Below are 20705 nucleotides of genomic sequence, written 5' to 3'. Positions count from 1 at the left end.
AACCTGCACAAACTCCTACTACCTCGAATCTTGACTCTTATTTTATTGAGCTATCTGTTATGCTATAAGCCTAGTCAAAAATAGGGTATTATTTATTTATTTACCACACCACAGAGAAAGAGAACAGCACGTTTGAATGGGGCCTGTCCAATGTATGGACAACTGGTGGGGATACGAGCCGTGGTGTTGAAGTTAGTCTTCTCTTGAGTTTCTGTTTCTTGTTTCTTTTCAAACATCTGGCACCTCAGTGAGAATATCCTCTTTGTAGAGCAAGTAGCCCGAGGGTCAGTAACCAGATTGTCGCCAATACTATACTCTAGTTTACCTTAGGGTATGTTGTATGGGTTGTAGTCCCATCACAACAGTGCACAACATTTGAACCTCTACCCGAGGATGTCCCTGCACAAACGTTTACGTGGTGTGTCATGTTGGGTTTGTCTCATCACTAGAGTGCACAGTGTGCACTTAGCATTTTGTATATTATTTGACTGGTCACAATTGTACAGCTTGTCGAGAATTTGTTACATGTTATCATGATATAAGTAGTGTCAGCATTTTGTACAGTATCAAAAAGCGTCTTTTAATTTTCTGTATGTGGTTTAAAAATATATGTTTAAGTGAAAAAATTGCATGAAGATTACAAAATCATTATGATTAAATACACAGGTTAAGAAAATCCATTTACTTGCCCTAGAATATACAAAGTGTTGCCTGAATCTTTGCAGCTAGGGGAATCTGTTTTGTATTTATGTCATATTACTATACAACATTGTTTTAAAGCCAGATCTATAGGCATTGACAAAGCTTATTTAATGAGCATTGGCATAGCCAATTGGTCTTGCCTTTGGGACTTTATAAGTGGTTAGTCATGCAGCACATTATCCTAGGTGCTCTGACGCTCTGCAGAAATAGAGATCAGAGTCGCGGTGTGGGACGGCTGATAGAGCAAAGGAAATGCTGACAAGGGGCGGGAGCTTGGTGAACACGGCAGGAAGGGGGCCGGAGCATAGTGAACACGGCGGGAAGGGGCAGGAACAAAGTAAAATAGGGAATTAGGTCTTTCATATGGATCTTTTGCATATACTATATTTTAAACTCTATACTTAATGTGTTCTGACGCCCACTGGGGCCTTGTTTGTGCTTATATACATTTTTGAGGCATTTGCATTCTACTCTGTGTACCCCTCACCCTCACAACCTGGAGTTTCTTCCTGGCCCCACACACTGCAGAGTGCTACAGGGGTAGGAAGTCATCCATCATGTCGCCTGTCATGAAGTTAACACCACAGCGCCTCAGCCCCGTTCACAGAGAGGAGTGCACCCAGAGCCTTGCCAATACCACACCTCTCACCCTGTATTGAGCGTTATGACCAAATATCAGTCACTGCCACCACGCCGCTGACCCCCTCCCACCCACCTACAAAGCGGTGTTAACAAACGGCAGTGTCAGTATAACCCTTCGGTGCCTTAAACCGCCGGGACTCCAATCACGGCAGAGGATTGCTGTCAATTTCACATCCCCACCCTTCTCGTACTATGTAGAGCGGTATGCCCAAATATTAACACACAGCACTGTCAATATAACCCTTCAGTGCATTACACCACTGGGACTCCACTCACGGCAGAGAGATGTGCTGTCAATATCACACGCCCACCCATCTCATACTAAATAGAGCGGTATAACCAAATATTAACAAACAGCAGTGTCAGTATAACTCTTCAGTGCCTTACACCGCCGGGACTCCATTCACGGCAATGAGGGGTGCTGTTAGCATCATACCACTCACATTCTCTTACTGTATAGAGAGGCATAACCAAATATTAACGCACAGCACTGTCAATATACCCTCCAGTGCCTTACACCGCCGGCACTCCACTCACGGCAAAGAGGATTGCTGTTAGCATCATTCCTCTCATCTTCTCTTACTGTATAGAGCGGTATAACCAAATATTAACTTCAGTGTCATAATACCCTTTAGTGCCTTACACTGCTGGGACTCCGCTCACGTGGAGAGGATTGCTGTCAGTATGCCCATTCACTGCTTAAAGCAGCCGACTACTCTCTAGCTGTAAAGAGCTGTCTAAACCGACAGGTCCATCAATACCACCCTTCACTTCTGTCACTCAACTGAAACTTCTCTTTCTGCATAAAGCGGTATTAGCAAACAGCCCTGTCATTGACATCCAGTTCCCTTCACACTGCCAACACTTCGCTTTCTGTGCAGAGCGGTTCAAGCAAACAGCGCTCTCAGTGGGATGCTTCACACTGGTGACCCTTCTCTTACCTTACAGAGTGATGTAAATCCTCACCTGTCTGTATAGAGCAGTTTAAGAAAACAGCGCTGTCAGTACCCCCTGACCTGCTTTAACAAACCTGACCATTCACTAACTGTGCTGATTGGTATAAATACCTAGCATTGTCCATACCTCCCTCCTTCACCTTCACACCCTGATCCTCCCATCACTGTATTGTATTAAGCTGAGCGTGGTGTCCCTAAAGCGGACGCCTCGCTCAGCACACAATTTAGAGCGCATAGCGCTGTGACAGGGTGATTCGAACAAGATTACACATGGACCTCTAAGCCATTTTGCGCTCTGTAACTTCCCTCCTACAGCCACTGAGTGGTTGCAACATTGGCCGCCCTTTAGCCTACGAAGGCAGCCCAGGCCCAAAATAAAAGAAGCGGAAAAAGCACATTTGCATACTGAATGTTGCTGAATGTCCTTGTCAAAATGGATCGTACTTTAGGACCCTGTTTTCTCTCGTGGGTAGATGGAAGGTCTCGAGCCTTTTGTTCGCTTCACACTATCAAAATGGAGGAGCTCCCGAGAGTGGAGTTGGCCACAATGGTGGCGAGATTTACAGGATGCCATGAAACACGAAGACAGAGAAAGCTTCACAGCTTGTCATAACACTTCTTAACACATAAACATTGCCTTATAAATTACTATGGCTCTGTACTAAATAAGGAACAAACACAAGTTCAGAAATGTCTGCATGGAAAGAATGATAGGAAAAAAGTGCCTCCAGTCTTTATGAAACCCGCAGTGTCACGCCGCCAGTGAAAGATCCAGTCCACGTGGGTGGTGCCAAAAGTGGACAGGGTGTTAACCAGAAGGAACAAAAAAGCCTCTGGGACAATCATAACACCCTGTTTACCATAATTGGTGATGAAAAATGACACGCACCAATAGAAATTACGGGCAGAGCAGAAAGCGATTCACAGAAGCCCTCGCATGGTGACAGCAACGCATGCACGCTGCTAACGCCAGGCGAGACCTAAAAAGCTTTAGTAATCTCTCGGAGGCAGAAGGTTGCAGCTAATCACATGCTCATCGTTTTAGTCTTATCAGAATGACCTTTGCTCTCTGCTTTATTTAAGAGTGGAATAGGAAACTCTACATTGTTATCATTTAAGAATAGGTTCAGTCTTTGGTTTTGGAATCTTCTGAGCATAAAGCTTGGAGAAATAAACAACAGATTATAGATATCCATCAAGATACACTGCTGTTGCTGTTGCTATGTGCCTCCAAAAATGTATAGGCTACAATAAAAATGTTAAGATAACTCTGGTGATTAAAGTTCTTCATGGAGAAAGAGAGAGATCAGAGTTTTGTCTATTGGAAGAGTTTTGACTAATCCTAAAGTAGCGCAAAGGGTTAATAAGCCTGCTGTAAAGAACGTGTACCATCCATAGTATAAAGGGCATATAATATAAGAGGACAGTGAGTTACTGATTTTGTCAGAGAGATCCATACATACATAAGTTAAAATCCAAATGTAGAACAATGAGCTATTAACTGTCATCAAAGAGCTGCATAAAAACTGCAAAAGTATAGTTTAGAACGTTATGATTTTTCCCCAGTCTTTCATTATATGAATGTTGCAAAATGGGTTAAATTGGGCAGAAATCAATTCTTATTGTTAAAGAGAAACCTCATCCATGGTGCTAAGTTTTAAATTGTAAGTCTGTACTTTTTCAGACCATGCACTCTTAAACTATACTGCAAAGCTATATTGATGACATGTGACTCCTACATCTTTTAGTCATCTGTCCTTTGTAACATTTCCTATACACTGATTTACACACGTATGATTGATTGTCTCTGTATAATATGTGCGTGATGTAAAGTGGTCTGACAGTCTACACTGGAATGAATGGCACTATAATTCAAATTAAATTAATCCGAGAGAGAGTGGTTGTGAAGACTTGAGGGGCACTGTTAAGGGCGGTAGTGAGGGAATCATTGGCAGAGGTGGTCACTGGGGGGCGCCAATGAACATTGTCGCACAGGGCGCTACCAGCGCTAAAGCCGGCCCTGCTTATGACAGTCTCATTCTAGGCTCGTAAGAGCCACTTGTAGTCTCTAACCACTTATGCTTACCTATTATTTTATGAATCTGGTGATGGCATAGTTGCATATCTAGCATGTCCTGCGATAATTAATAGTAAAATTTGCTGATTTTCGACTATACCTTCCCCTTTACATTTAACTCTCTCCCTATACAAAAATGTTCTAGGAATCTTTATTGTTTTATATTTTACAACCTCCTCCTCTCTTGTGACTTACACCATGTTTGCACTGAATAGTTATTTCAAGAATTATATTTTGCACCAAACTAAAAATACTGGGCAGGAAGTCACCTCTCAGTGCAAACATGCTGCTTTTTCAAAAGTACATGTACAAAAACATGAGAAAAGAAGTTGGGTAAAGGGTGCAATGTAGGCCAATATTCAAAGGAAAAACATTGAAATTTAGTTCCATTTTTGTGACACGATATGTGCCAATCTGTAAGAGATAAAATGTAAAAAGAACAATTGATGGACAGAATGTTGAACAATGTGAAACATTCACCCCAGTACAGAGATCTGGCCTAAATCCATGGTTTTTGCTCCCCATTTCATTGCAGTTTAAACCCAGCAATATGCAAATTAGTCTTGACCCTGCTCCCTATGGGAACAGTCCAGCTTGCCAGGCCAGGTCCTCTCTGGATCAGAAACAAGCATCCTGGGACCTTTGGGGGTTTCACCCCTCATCAGCCAGGCTAGCTTGATTCCAGTGGGATAGAGAGCACAGGACCCACGTCGGAGCAAACCCGTCCCACTCGGGGTGATAAATGCAAAAGGACAATTGATGGACAGAACGTTGAACAATGTCATTCATTCACCCCAGTACAGAGATCTGGGCCTAAATCCATCATTTGTTTGCTCCCCATGCCATTCCAGTTTAAACCCAGCCATATGCAAATCAGTCTTGACCCTGCTGTTCATGGGTACAGTCCAGTCCCAACTGCCAGGCCAGGTCCTCCCTGGACTGGAAACAAGCATCCTAAGACCGGTTTTGTGGTTTCACACCTCATCAGCCAGGCTAGCTTTGACTCCAGTGGCATAGAGAGCATGTGTAAAAGATAGGCACAAAGTATATATTTAAACATGCTGATCCCAGCGGAATCATTTATTCTGGATTCTGAGGCATAACAGTACCACTTATTCCACCCCCCAGATCGGGTCATTGTAAAGCATACACCACAACAACTTTCCCTTGCACTTTAGGGCTGGGCTCACACAGTGCCATGTAATAGTGAAAGTGGGTTACTTCTCATGACGGCACCTGTCCGCCATCGAGTGCAGCTTTAACCGCATTGTCATATTTCTGCCTAGCCTAGTGCTCGTGCCCCTCAGCTGTCAAGTTTGCCTCAACAGTGCAACAACTCTAGGACACTAGCTCTGGAAGCCGTACCCCAGACTCTCTCTGGCCACTTCAAACATCTTTCAGTGTATCTTCCCAGGCATCGTAGTTTCACCAGCCTGCCCTCTTGCAGGTAGGCCACAAACAACAGTTATAGTAGTGGTGCCTGGCGCCCTTGCTGGGTCAGGCTGTTCTTCTTTTGCTTCTGCCTGCGCATGCATACTTCTGTCAAAGAACATCTTCATTTGGAGAGTTAACTCCAATCGTACAATTAACTATTCTCCAATGACTTTTCTTTATGATCATTTTGATGAACCTGTAGATATTTGCAAATACTTGAAACACTGGGAGCTCATAATGTAAAACGAGGCGCAGCAGAGAAGCCAATTGGTGATCTGAAAGTGCAAGGGCAAACTAACAGTAAGCTTGCCAGTAAGTGCCAAGTATTGGCAAAAGGAAGCAGCCAGGGACGCGTCTGGGTATTTGATTTTGACATGAGCAAAACGGGATGGATGCACCATCTGTGTCAGAACAAGCCAGCTGGAGAAGGGTGCTGCCCAAAAGCGCCCTCAAGGTATTTTTGTTGTTCTATTGTTTGTTTTTTACTGATTGGGCACCGATCCCAAGACCAAGGTAGTGACCATGGTACATTGACTGACCTTGACGATCAACAATTCTATGTGGCCTCTTGACAACTGAGGATATTTGAGTCTACAATGCGTGATTTTACATAGGAGCCATACCGCGCATTATTGTGATTATCCTCTCTCGACTAGTGGAATCTGTGCCCCCTTCTTCCTCTTACACCGCTCTATCTTCAGTCTTATCTTGTTCAATCAGTCCTGTTCTGAAGTAACAACCTGTTCCTAATCGCCTCACTTCCCTGACTGCACATTAATTCGGGTATCTTCACCCGACTTCTGGAATATGTGCCGCCTTCTTGTCCTTATACTTCTCCTCACCACCGCTACCCTAGTAACACACTTCTCATATCCACACCACCCTCCTCCTCCTCATCATTTTCCCAAAATGGCCACCACTCGAGTTAAATCTGGAAAAATAATTGCTACAAAATCATTTATCCTCCTAACCTGACTAAACCTTCAGCAAAATGATTCAAGTAAAACACCATTGAATGTTTCCCTGATTCCCTTTTTGTTGATCAATTCTACAATGGTCGGTATGGGAGGCTCAATAACGATTTCTTGTTTTTCACTAACGACATTCCCTCCTGGTCCACCAGCTTATATAATTCCCTTAATGTCACCTCCTCCTCCTCTATCCCTCACGGGAAACAGCTAAAAAGTCCCCCTCTTCGTGTTTTAATGGCTCCCTCATTATCTCACTCTATAACAACGGTACTGTCATGATCCAAGCCAAAGCCACCTGTCTCTCTCTCTTTGACCACCTCTTCCCTTCCCTACTCCCCTCCCCTGCGACCGGGGTCTCCCTTGACTCTTCATCTAGCTCCACCCATTACTCCCTATCTCCTCCCCTTACCCCCCTACACTCCAATAGGATGCACCCTTGGGAGGTACATGTCGACCCTCTTCTCCCCCTTCCCTATGCCCTCTTCTCCCATTCTTCCCCCTTCACACTGTGTCCCCCCTTCATCACTTCAGCCTTACCTCTAGCTAATACGCTCCTCGTCTCATCTGCACCGTCCCTGGACTCCAATCTTATATCCTACTCCCATCCCTATATGCCACTCCCCTATTTAGTTCACCTCTCCTCCAACCTTCTCCCCTAATTAACTTCCTTACGTTCCCCTATTCCCTCCTCTTCTCCTCTTTTCTATCCCCTCCCCCCACGCTATGTACCTCGATTTCTTCACAAACCCATTGCATCTCTCTTCTTCCCCCCACTCTTCCAGTAATGCTGTGCTATCCCCTTTCCCCCCTTGGTAATCCTTTCCCTCCCTCGGGCCTAGCAGAACCACTTTCTTTCTTCACCTCACCTAGCTAATAGGACCTCTCCAACCCCCTCCCCACTCTTCCTCCCAAACCTCCTTCCTTCCTATGACTCCACACATTCCCCCCTCTCTTTCCGCCCCACTGCCTCGCTCCTCACCTATCTCCCCTAATGTTGTCCTTAATTCCTATCCTTCTTTGCAACGTCAACAAAGACAACTCTCCTTTCACCTCTGATGCACCAATGCCTGCTCTCAACCACCACCTTTCCCCACCTCTGAACCCTGTACCCCAACTCCCCTCCCGTACCCCCACCTCTCCCTGCCTTCCACCGCCAATTGCACCCCCTCCTGTTTCCATCGAGCCACCCAACATGCCCTGCTCTATCCTACTCTCTCTGGAAAATAAGCTAGGTTCTCTCATCACCTCCATCTCCCAACTTGAATCTACCATTTCACTTTTAATCTCCAAGATTTCCACCTTTCCATACACCTCAATTCCTTTGGAAAATACTCACCTTCCCACGAGACTCACCTCGCCCCCACACCCTAAAATATCCAATCATAACCTGTTGTCTGTAAACATCATTAACTCACACAAGTCCTCGAAAGCGACCCTTCTTCCACTTTCCTCTCCAAGTAACTCTACTATCTACACTATTCCGACCATCTCCTCTGTCAGAACCACTTGTCCACATAAACCCTCCCGAGCACCCTCGTATAAGTACAATATCCTTATCACCCCTCATAGCCCAAGTACCCCTGTCACCAAAACAGTCTTGACAGAGCTGCACTGTCTGCTCCACAACTGCAGATCTTGAATAAAACACAAACTTGAAATCTCCAATACCATCATTCTTCACAATATTGACATACTCATCCTTTGCCGCCACCGCCGAGAGTCATTTCGGGGCTGACAGAGACGCAGGAGACACCGCCGCCACCGCCAAGAGTCCAGAGGCACCGGACTCCGCGCCGCCGCTCCGGGAGACCACAAATCCCGGCAGGCCTCGCGGCGGCGCGTCTGAGTGACGCGGCTTGCGCCCAGAGAGCGCCAACGGGAAGCATAAAGCGGAGCAACCCCGGCAGAGCGGGGGGAACTTACTCATCCTTTGCCGCCACCGCCGAGAGTCATTTCGGGGCTGACAGAGACGCAGGAGACACCGCCGCCACCGCCAAGAGTCCAGAGGCACCGGACTCCGCGCCGCCGCTCCGGGAGACCACAAATCCCGGCAGGCCTCGCGGCGGCGCGTCTGAGTGACGCGGCTTGCGCCCAGAGAGCGCCAACGGGAAGCATAAAGCGGAGCAACCCCGGCAGAGCGGGGGGAACTTACTCATCCTTTGCCGCCACCGCCGAGAGTCATTTCGGGGCTGGCAGAGACGCAGGAGACACCGCCGCCACCGCCAAGAGTCCAGAGGCACCGGACTCCGCGCCGCCGCTCCGGGAGACCACAAATCCCGGCAGGCCTCGCGGCGGCGCGTCTGAGTGACGCGGCTTGCGCCCAGAGAGCGCCAACGGGAAGCATAAAGCGGAGCAACCCCGGCAGAGCGGGGGGAACTTACTCATCCTTTGCCGCCACCGCCGAGAGTCATTTCGGGGCTGACAGAGACGCAGGAGACACCGCCGCCACCGCCAAGAGTCCAGAGGCACCGGACTCCGCGCCGCCGCTCCGGGAGACCACAAATCCCGGCAGGCCTCGCGGCGGCGCGTCTGAGTGACGCGGCTTGCGCCCAGAGAGCGCCAACGGGAAGCATAAAGCGGAGCAACCCCCGCGTCGCGGGACGCGAGCGGGACGCCCGGGGCGAAGCCCGGGCAAAGGGCGGGCCCTCTACAGCCCTCAGCGGCACGACCGGCCAGGCTAGGCCACCCCCCTGATATCTCCTGCACATTTCATAAGGTACTGTTCCCAGTTTAGTTCAAATTAGATTTTATTATTTTAAGAGGCATTGGCCTCCTTTTTCCATTACTGGATGGTTGACTGACCTGCATGGTACATTGTTGCCAACATTGTCTGTACTCACCAGATTTGTGCCCTGAGGACTATCACAAACTATTTTAACAATCATGGGGAAAAAGCTGATTCCTGCCCCGGTTGAGCCAGTGAATACTATCGACTCATACTTGGTACAAGTAGTTAGTAGCATTAACAACAAGAGAAGGCAATCACTCGGGCTAAGCCAATCACCTATCTTGCACACAGATAGCCCCTCCACAAGCATCCTAAGCACAGCGACATCGGAGTCACCCATGGAAAAACAACAGTCAGTTCCCGCAGAGCAAGATCCTCAAAATAACAGTATTGAGGTAGCGGCTGATGCTGACGCTGATGTTGACCTATCAATAGATAGAACTGATTTAATAGATCTATCAGATAGTGTTTTTATTGATGTGAACCATCAGCCAGCTGTTCCGGAGGAAGATTCACAATCCTTGCAGCCCTCAACACGGGCTGTTAGAGCCTGCAGAAGACTTCAAGCTAAGAGGGGGGGGAAACAATTAGGAAGGAAAAAACCCGCCACACCACCCACTAGGCGGGGGGGGAGACATACGGAGCCCGACATTGATATAGAGCCCAAATGCACTAGCGATGACGATCTTTTTAATAGGATTCAAGAAATGATAGATATCAAGATCAGGACAATAATTAAGCCCCTCATCGGGAAATTAGATAAAATAACATCTGAGGTTAAAAAGCTGGGTGGGGTACATATTAAATTAGTAGACGAGGTTGAGAATCTATCCTCTCTCGTCACAAATTTAATACCCACAGTTGTGGAGGTGACCCCACCCGAAAGCAATTTGCAACCCATGCAACAAGGTCCGCTGCTTTTGCCAGCGTTGCCTTCTGTACCTATTCCTGGTCAGGATGCTGTCGTAGACAATAGAGATGGCCGAAACAGTACCCCTGGTTCAACAGTAGTTATACATCAAGAGGATGTTTCAGCCCAATTTGTCGTGGAAGCTTCGCCAGTAGTGCTGGTGCTGGCGAATGTCCCGGTCCTATCACAAGGGAAAAAAGAGTCTAATCAAGATTTAAAAGATAAAGCATTACATTGGCTCTCCAACAATATGTATATGGCACAACAAGGGCTTGATAAATTGGCAGGGGATATTGTCATGACTAGGAGGGTCTCCTGGATTGGCAGTAAGCCTAAAAAGTTCCAGGGGGACTGTGTAATCCTAAACTTTGCCAATTCCGAGGTCCTCCCAGAAATTTTGAATAATGTTTTCCCACCCCAACGCCGTAGCGGCTCTATAGTTCCTCTTACGCTAAAGTTCTTCTATGATGCGACCCGGTTTGCTACTATACCCATTATTCCAAGTTATAAAAGACACGCTAACCCCAGTAGCTGGGGCGGGGGTACCACATCTCAACATTTAAATGACTGGTCCAAGCGTACAGTATATCGTGAGCCTGGAAGACTTAATTATCACACAGAGTCAACTAACAGGCAACCCCTTGCATATGATACAAGGCTTAATGGCTGGGGTTCCGGCCTTATGGGCCATGAATATAGCGCGCAGGGATTTAGGCCCTCACACTGGTTGAGAAATGACCACTTCCCTACACGCCCAAATATCCCACAACCTATGTGGAACCCAGCTTCATATGGACAGGGTCAGGTGGCTACTCCTTTTGAGTGGGGTTTTGCCACAGGAAATAGGTTTGGTCCTTTATCGGACCTGAATACTTGTGATTGACTCGTTCCAGGAGTTGACATGCACAGGGAGGTGTTGAATAACCCAATAGTAATATGCGGAGATTTGAACATTTTTGAGCAATCAAATATTCTTGCCCCCAATGTAGTATCAGAGTCTCAAGTGTTAATGACTTCCGCACAGCAAGTGCTTGAATCTTGTATTGTGGCTACGGCAGACTTGAGTACGGGGGGAGAGGGCATACAGAGCCCGTGTCTAGTTGGCAACAGCCATGGCATATCATTGCAACTAGTAGCGGAGGGTGATTTAGAGGTCACAAATGAATTAAGGTTACCCACTGATTCCTGCAGGATTATTAGTTGGAACGTAGCAGGCTTAGCTGCAAAACGCCGGGACAATTCCTGGACGAGCTTTGTCACTAAGCACCATATAATCGCCTTGCAAGAAACATGGGACACATCCAGCAATCTTTGGTGGGATGGGTTCACCTGCTTTACTAAACCAGCAGTGGCTAGCAGGGTGGGTAGAGCTAAAGGTGGCTTGGTGATTTTGTTTGCATTAGATTTAGCGGGCAGCTACAGGGAGATCAGTACTGACTCTGACAATATCCTTATGATTGAAAGGGTGATTAACAAAACTTGTAGGACTTTATATGTAAATTTCTACAATTCAGGGAATTCTGAATATAGCGGTCGCAATATCTCCAGTTTGGACAATATTTTAAACATGGCAGTACAGAATATCGAGTTAGTTTTTGAGTTTATTTTATTAGGCGATTTTAATATTCATTTATGTAACCTATCATGTAAGGGAAGAAGTACAAATGAGTTTGATGATGCAGCTTTACAGGGCCCTCATTTCGAACATTCTGCTGAGGGCCAGGAGCTTGAGGATCTGTTGGCTAATTACGACTTGTATGAACCGGATAGTGGCTTGAGATTGCCAACTTTTACCGGCGCCCAAAATGGCACAGTGATTGATTACATTTTTGTCTCACAAGGGATCATAAATCAGACCATGGCTTATCGTACAGTTGCTACACACTATAGTGACCATAACCCAGTTTTACTCGAAGTGGCCTGGGGTGCCCAGATGGGGGCGCCACCAAGGAAACAAAAACTGGCTCACCCACTGAGGACCACTGATCAAGACCGACGAGTGAAGTGGGCTAAAGTGATTCCGGAAAATTTTTATGGAAAATGTTTCCCTAAAATCAAAGATAATGTGGAGATCTGCAAAAATCCGGGCACGCAAGGTTCTCACATAGTAGCGGCTTATGAGGCAATCTGTAATCAGGTATCCAAGGATCTTTTAGCAAAACCTTTTCAGGTTGGACAAGGACACAAGCGATGGTTTGATTCTGCATGCTCAAAAGCCCATAGAGATCTGCTGGCAGCCTTAAAAAAGACTCCAAGGGACAAAGATGTAATCCTGAGTTTAAGGAAAAACTATAAGTCAGCCGTCAAGAAACGCAAAGACACCATCAAAAGCGAAACATGGGACAATCTCCTCTCGGCAGCAGTGCTGAAGGACAGTAGGAGATTTTGGGAGATTGTCAAACAGCCCATATTCTCTGTTGACAGCAATGCACCTATGGACTGCGTGATCACAGATGAAAAATGGTTGTGTTTCTTTAAAAATGTTTATGGGGGTGACGAAGTCGGTTGTAACGATGTTCCATTAACAAATGTGGATCCTCATCCCATCACCTTTAACCCACAAGAAGTGGAGAAAGCTATCCTGGCTACCACCAAACATAAGGCACCTGGTCCCGATGGAGTCCCTGCTGACTTTTTTATGTATTCTCCTAAACTGTGGGCTGAGGTTATGTCAAATGTGTTTAATGCAGTTAATTGTAACCCAGCTCCTGCCTCGTGGGCTAGATCCACCATCGTCCCTATTTTCAAAAACAAAGGTCAGCGGGACGACCCCGCGCTTTATAGGCCTATATCCCTCTTGGACTCAACGATAAAAATTCTGGGCAGAGTTCTTTTATCCAGATTGAGGGAGAATGTTGAGGGCTGTGGTGGGTTGTCTGACCTACAATATGGTTTTAGGGAGAGAAAAGGGACGGTCGAACAATGTATTAATCTGCATCTACTCATCTCAAAGTATACGGTGGCCAAGGAGGGTTCGGTGTTTTTAGCATTTATGGACCTATCCTCGGCCTTTGACCTCGTCAATAGGGCAAAACTTTGGACAATTCTTTTAGAGATGGGTATTGATGAAGCTTTGGTAACGTTCATGGCCACCATGCATCAGGAGCTTTTTGCAGCTGTCCGAGTGTCAAACAACGGCAGATGTACCCCGCTTTTCAAATCTTTAAAAGGGGTCCGGCAAGGCTGCATTTTAGCGCCCACGCTTTTTACCATCTACATCAATGGCCTGGGGGAATATCTGCGAGACCAGGACGCGGACGTACCACGTGCAGGAGGAGTCCATATTCCGGCACTCCTGTACGCGGATGACGCCGTGTTGATCGCTCGCACTGGTGTAGGTTTGCAGCGTCTTTTAGACGCTTTTGGCTCGTTCATGGATAACCTAGACCTTAGGGTTAATGCCGCGAAATCGCATACTATGGTTATGGGCCGTGAACGTTTCAAAAAGAAACATAAATCATTTTTCTGCAGAGGGGCCTCGGTTGCCAAGGTAACCACATTTCCCTACCTGGGCGTTTTGTTTGACCAGAATGGAACGTGGGGGCCACAGATTAGAGCTAAGAGGCTGGCGGTCATAAGATCTTCCTCAGCGCTCCTGGGCTTTGCTGGCAAGCTGGGTGCCAGGCCCATGGAAGCCCTTCTGAAGATCTATAAGTGCAAGCCTGTTGCTATTGCCCTTTATGGATCCCCTTTGTGGGGGTACGTGAATCTTGATCCAATTCAAAGGGCAGAAAATAGATTTATAAGATCGCTTCTCTCTATCCCCCAGTCAACTCCGACTCTTTCCATACATAAAGAGGTGGGTTTACCCTACCTGTCAGACTCATTGAGTTTAGCACCTCTAACTCTGTGGCTGAAAATGTGGTTGAACGAAGATCTCCCTTTGAACCACATAATATTGAAGGATGTTTTATTACTTGATAAACATAGTAGCATCCCATGGTTGGCCTATTTGATCAACTCATTTACTTATCTGGGCCGCCCGGAACTCTTTCTAAGCCCAGATAAAATTAGAGCTTTGGACATAGACCTTATAAAACAGTCATTCAGGGTTATGAAGGAAACTCGTCGTGAAGAAGCTGAAATGCAGAAGCCAGCAGTTAGGGACCATAATTTTTGGGTGATCGAACCATCTCTTGCATCTTATCTCATTTTTGTTACAGTCCCTTACCACAGGTTTTTATTAACTAAATTTAGGTTTAACCTGATACATTTTTACTTAGGTTCTTTTACATCTTGGCAGAAGCCAGATTTAGCCCCCCCTTGCAGTTGTGACCATTTTTCTGTTCAGGATACAATGCATTTCATTATGTTTTGTAGTTTATACCATGAGCAGAGAAGAAAATATTTGCTCCCTATCCTGAAAGAAGCAGGCTTTACTCAGGTGCGTCCGGCGTTGTTTTATTTACAACTCCTGACTAATCCCTGTACAACTTTTTGTATTGCAAACTTCTTAGTGGCCGCTGTAAGGGCAAAAAGGGGAGGTTAGATGTCGCCTTAAACTTTTTAAAATTGTCCTGTTTTTCTTTGATGGATTGTAAAATGTATTTTCTATTTATTCTTGTATATAGTATTTATAATATAATATGCATTTAGTTTGATGTTTTTTAGGTAATTGAAGGGTCATTTATGTATATATCCCTTCTCAGGGTTTTATTGTTTTGTTTCTTTGTATGACTTGTAATAAGTCGAATAAAGATATTCTGACTGACTGACTGACATGCTCTTCCTCACAGAGACCTGGTTCAATGATACCTCTCACTCTATGTTCAATCTCCTATTACCCACAGGCTATTCTATATTCAGAAATGACAGAATAGACAAAGTTGGGGGAGGTGTTGCAGTCATCTTTAGAATCTCCCCTCAACTTAAGGCTTTTCCTAACAGCTCCTTCTGCACTTTTGAATGCCTATCTCTTGAGCTTCAATTGCACCACCGCTAACTCCTCAGTTTCCTTGCCATTTACCGCCCGACTCGTAGTGGCCCTTCGTTGATGGAGGAATTCACTGACTTCATCAGTGACCAATACTTGCAAAGTGACAATCATATCTTCGCGGGTGACTTCAATCTCCACTGGGGGCTCGCTTCAAGACTCTTCCGCGAATATGCTGGCCAGCTTCCTCTCTGCAAACGAACGTATCCAACACTGCACAGAAACAACACACTCTTAGGGCTCAATTCTAGACCTTGTTATTTCTAAAGCAGGCATGCTTACTATCGCTATCCCTATTCATGTAGACTGGTCTGACCACCTCCTCATCCCATTCTCTCTTCACCTATCACACTCTATAACTCTCGGCCAACCTAAGAGGGCTACTTCCTGGTTACGTGACACTAAAAATATTGACCTCGGTACCCTCTGTGATTCAGCTTTGCTATCACCTCAAAGGCAAGACCCAAACCTGGATGTTAACAAACTCACCTCCCAATGCCTCACAGTCCTTGCAATCAAAATCAATAACGTTGCTCCTCTTCAAAGCAAAAAGAAAAGGCCTACTCCCTCAGCACCTTGGTTCAACAAATCCCTTTATGAAGAAAGGAAGTACCTAAGAATCCTGGCGAAACAACGGAGACAAGCGCCCTTCCACCGATAATTTGGCCACGCTTCGTTCAGCAAGATCCAAATACCACAAGCACATCTTCCTTGGAAAAGCATCGCACTTCAGAACCCTCCTCGACTCAGCCAAAAATTGACCCGAAAAACTACTATTCGATCTCATCAAGAATCCATTCTGCTCTCCCCCAACCTCCAAGTTGGAGGATTCTACAAAGAAAGCAGCGGAATTCGCTATATTCTATGACGAAAACGTGAAATCACTTGTGGATCAGGTCATTCATCCTACCCCTCCAGAGGAGCGCAAATCCTTAGCCATTTGGCAGAACCTTGACCCCATATCTGAAGATGCCCTCCTCTAATGCATCTTCGAACGAAACAAAGCCCTCCAACTATTCTCTTGACCCCATCCCTAGTGCCATTGCCATCGACTTCTATACCCATTCTCTTTCCTATTGGACCACTCTGACTAACCTCTCCCTCTGTCAAGGCTCCCTTCCTGTTTCCTTCAAAATTAGGCAGGTTACCCCTCTGCTTAAAAAACCACCACTGATGCAAACGACCTCAGCAACTTCCACCCAATCACTAACCTAACTTTTCTTGCAAAAATCACAGAAAGATGAGTAGCGAAACAACTCTCCCATCATATCAAGGACAATGATCTTTTTGGCAATTTCCAGTCTGGCTTCATTCTAAACGGCAGCACTGAAACAGCCCTGCTGCAAGTGATCAATGATGCACTGCGGATACTCAATTCGGGGGAGTTTTGTCTTCTAATTTTCCTTGAACTTTCTGCTGCCTTTGACACTGTCAATCACAACACTCTCCTTAACACTCTTCAACAGAGAATGGGCATGAAGGGCACTGTGCTTAAATGGTTTGCTTCCTTACTCTTTGATAGATCCCAAATTATCAAAATAGCGAACAGTCTTTCATCTCCTTTGGCGGTAGGTCAAGGTGTTTCTCAAGGCTCTATACTTGCACCCACTCTGCTCAATCTCTATTTGCATCCATTGGGAAATCTCCTAAGTAAATCCGGGATCCTCTATCATCTCTATGCGGACGACACTCAAATCTACCTTAAGGTGGCCTCCACTCACGATCTCTCCATCCTAAACTCTACTCTAGGTTCCATTCAAAACTGAATGTTAACTCTTCAACTGATACTGAATCCCTCCAAAACTGAATTCTTCTTCCTCTCCTCCTCACTTTCTCCTCCTCCGGTTCAATCATGAATGGATCAGACGAATCTACTTAACAATAAACCCATCATTGTCCATCCTAAACTCTACTCTCGGTTCCATTCAAAACTGGATGTTAACTCTTCAACCGATACTGAATCCCTCCAAAACTGAATTCCTCCTCCTCTCCTCCTCACTTTCTCCTCCTCCGGTTCAATCATGGATAGATCAGATGAACCTACTTAACAATAAACCCATCATTGTCGACAGCGCAAAATCCCTTGGTGTCATTCTCGACAAAAAACTCAATCTACTCTCCCACATCAATTCCATTTCAAAGTCTGCTCGATACCAACTGCACCTTCTTTGGGGGATTTGTCGCTTCTTCCTGGAGCAAGACCTTAAAACCCTGGTCAAATTGCTGGTTCTCTCTAGATTGGACTACTGTAATTTTCTTCTTAATGGCCTCCCCAAATCCCACCTGTCCCCCTTAAATCTGTTCTCCATTCAGTAGCTCATTTCATATATGGGGCCAAAATAAGCGACCACATCACACCCATTTTATCCACCCATCGTTGGCTTCCCATCGAGGCAAGATCTATCTATAAGACTGCCTGTATCACCCACAAAGCCTTGCACTCCTCCTCTCCTTGCTACCTGGCGAATAAACTGAAATTCTCTGGAGGCTCTAGACCATCACGTAATGCGGAAAATGTATTGCTTGAACCTCCCACTTTCAAAAAGGAAAGATCGATGGCCCAATCCTTTTCAGGCAACACGGTGAGAATCTGGAACTCACTTCCGCCTCAGCTCCGGACCACCACCTCTTCCCAGTACTTCAAAACTGACCTCAAAGCTCTCCTCCTTCAAAGACACCTCCAAATCTAATTGACGCCCTCTCTATTACCTGAAGGAAGTTCTTCCACTGTAGGAAATTCAGTACTCCATGCCTATAGAAGTGTGTTCTTGTGTTTTGAGTGTCTGACATTTATTGCAGTTTTATACCTCTACTTGTACGCTTATGTAACTTGCACACATGTCACTTTTTCCTCTTGTAACGTATCGTTTGCTACCTCTTCTTGTATTTTGTTTGCTTTTGATACATGCACAATTGTCACTTTTGCCTCATGTAATTTAACGTTTGCTTTTGTAACATGCCCACTTGTAATTTTCTCCTCATGTAACGCTACTGTTCCTATTGTGAAGCGCTCTGACACCTTCGGGTAAAGTCTGCGCTATATAAAACCCATAAAATAAAAATAAATAAAAAACATTCAGCCTGACAATGAAGCTGTAAGCCAGACCTAAAAACTATACTAATATTTGCTAGCAATGTAAAAAGCCCTGTGAGACCTAACTCTCTTTGAAGAAATATTAGAAGCCGTCCATGCTTTCACGGGAACCTCTTTATTGTAGTATGTTGGGCAATTAGTGAAAAGATGGAAGATCAGGTTGTCAGCCAAAATCTCAAAATATCCAATTAGTGTCTCCTGTGGCTCTGTTTTCAGGGTTTGTGGTATTTACGTCACACCATAACAGTAACTTTAAGCAAATAGCAATTTTACGTAAACCAAATCCTGAGGAAGAGCTCTCTTTCACCTGAGAGGTGCACACCTACTCCTAAAATCACCTACTTTATGCAAGAAATGCCCTGAAGATCCATCTTCGTGAAGTGGGTATTGGTATCGAGCAGTAGAGTGCTTATTGACTAATACCAGTTTCCACACAAAAATGGAATGCTCTCGAAGATTACTGCACATCATATAGGAGCCACCTCAATAAATAAAGGCTGTGACAAGGAACAGAGATGAAACATTATTTTAAACACACACTTGCTTACCCTACAAAAGCATGAACGGTTGTCAACAATAGCCAATTAATTCTTACACTGAATACTATGCTGACTGTGTAATTAATATTACATGAACGTGTTAAATCCAGCGTCTATATCTCCATTTGAGAGTAAGTTAGGCTCTTTCTTAAGCGAATGTGTTCGCGGATTTCATGCATGGAAAAACACAGACGGTTGCTGTGGAAACCGGAGTTATCACTGGGTGTTCAAAGGCAATGACTATTAATGCTTATACATATGGTATTAATTCGCCATTAATTCTGTCAAAAGTGATATCATACTCTGAAACTCCAAATTATGACATCAGTAAAAACAACTTCGCTCTGTGTGGACTTCAAGCACATCACTGCCAGAGGGGGCTTCGGTCCATTCATCTGCTTGTGCCTGACAACTTAAGTTTAATTAGTTAGCACACTTATAATGAGCTAGCGGCTATATGCAGCGAATGTGCCAAGCAGTTTCTCTTCTCTCCAGCATAAGGCCAAATGCGTGTACCCCCTTTTCCGTCTATTTATAACTTTGCCAGTAATGACTGCTCCCAGAGGTGTGATTGTCCTATTCCATAAGAGTTTGTGCAGCTGCCAACATGAAGATGTAAATACGTCGTAATACCGTTGCTATGGGGTGTAAGGCTCCCACTGCTCATTTCCAGACCCTTGTATAATAAACCCATGTAAACATTCCATTTCCTGTCAGTGATTGTGGTCTGCAACTAGGTTTCAAAAGTAGCTGAGTAAGTTATCACTCTTTAATTGCCTGTTGAAAATAAAACCCTGTAGCATAAAACAAATGGTATTGTTTATTCTAACATGTGCTATTAAGTGGGTTGACGCTGGGAAGTAAGAAGTGGACACAGAGAACAAGCAAACTCCTCAGTGGAAAAAATAGTGTTTTTCTGTCAAAACAACTGCATCGGCTCTACTTATTACACTCCGAGCAGAATCCTATTTCCTGCAGATAAGTAGCTCGGGAGTCTACAGCGATATCTAACTGTGTTTCTTTGTTAGAAAGAGGTGCCTTAATGTTTAGGCTTTCATTATGTTATTTCAAAGTGCCCAGTAGCAGAAGTTTCTGGGCACACTGGAATTACAAGTTCAACGGAAACAATGGTGATAAGTGGTGTTCCACCAAGATATTTCACTCGCTTCAAGCAGGCAAAGTCTCAGAGTAAAATATATGAGAGAAACGTGGAAATTAGCATAGTAAATCTGATTTCCGCAGACTACTTCACAAATGCTCATAAATCCAGTTATTTATCTGCCCTTCGAAATAACAGTTTTAGGAAATATGGAATTGGAATGGCTCACTGGCCGCTTGAAAGGGTAATGGTGGGCTGAGGCAAGATGGTGGTCGTGTGAGGCCGTAGTGCGCACATATGACCGGAGCTCTACGGCATTATGTTTGAAAATGCTGAGCCAAGAGCTTTTTGAATAAAGGAATGGTCGCGGAAACTTGCCGCGTGGAGGCGAAGCCCATTAGAAATCAATTAATTACATTAGGTAAAATCGGGCTTGTGATCCTGAGGTACTTGGGTAAGACGTACTCCAAGGTGGAAGTGGAATTGGAAGAGAACGAGCACCAGCAACAACGGCAATCCTACCTGACAACTGGAACTGACACTGACACTATGATGGCGCCGAAAGTGGCGGCGGCATCTGCGGCTGCCAAGGCCAGGGCAGCAAAGTTCGCACAGCGTGA

This window comes from Lissotriton helveticus, chromosome 2_2, assembly GCF_964261635.1.
Source record: "Lissotriton helveticus chromosome 2_2, aLisHel1.1, whole genome shotgun sequence".
Taxonomy (NCBI): Eukaryota; Metazoa; Chordata; class Amphibia; order Caudata; family Salamandridae; genus Lissotriton; species Lissotriton helveticus.
This window is presented reverse-complemented; position numbering follows the sequence as displayed.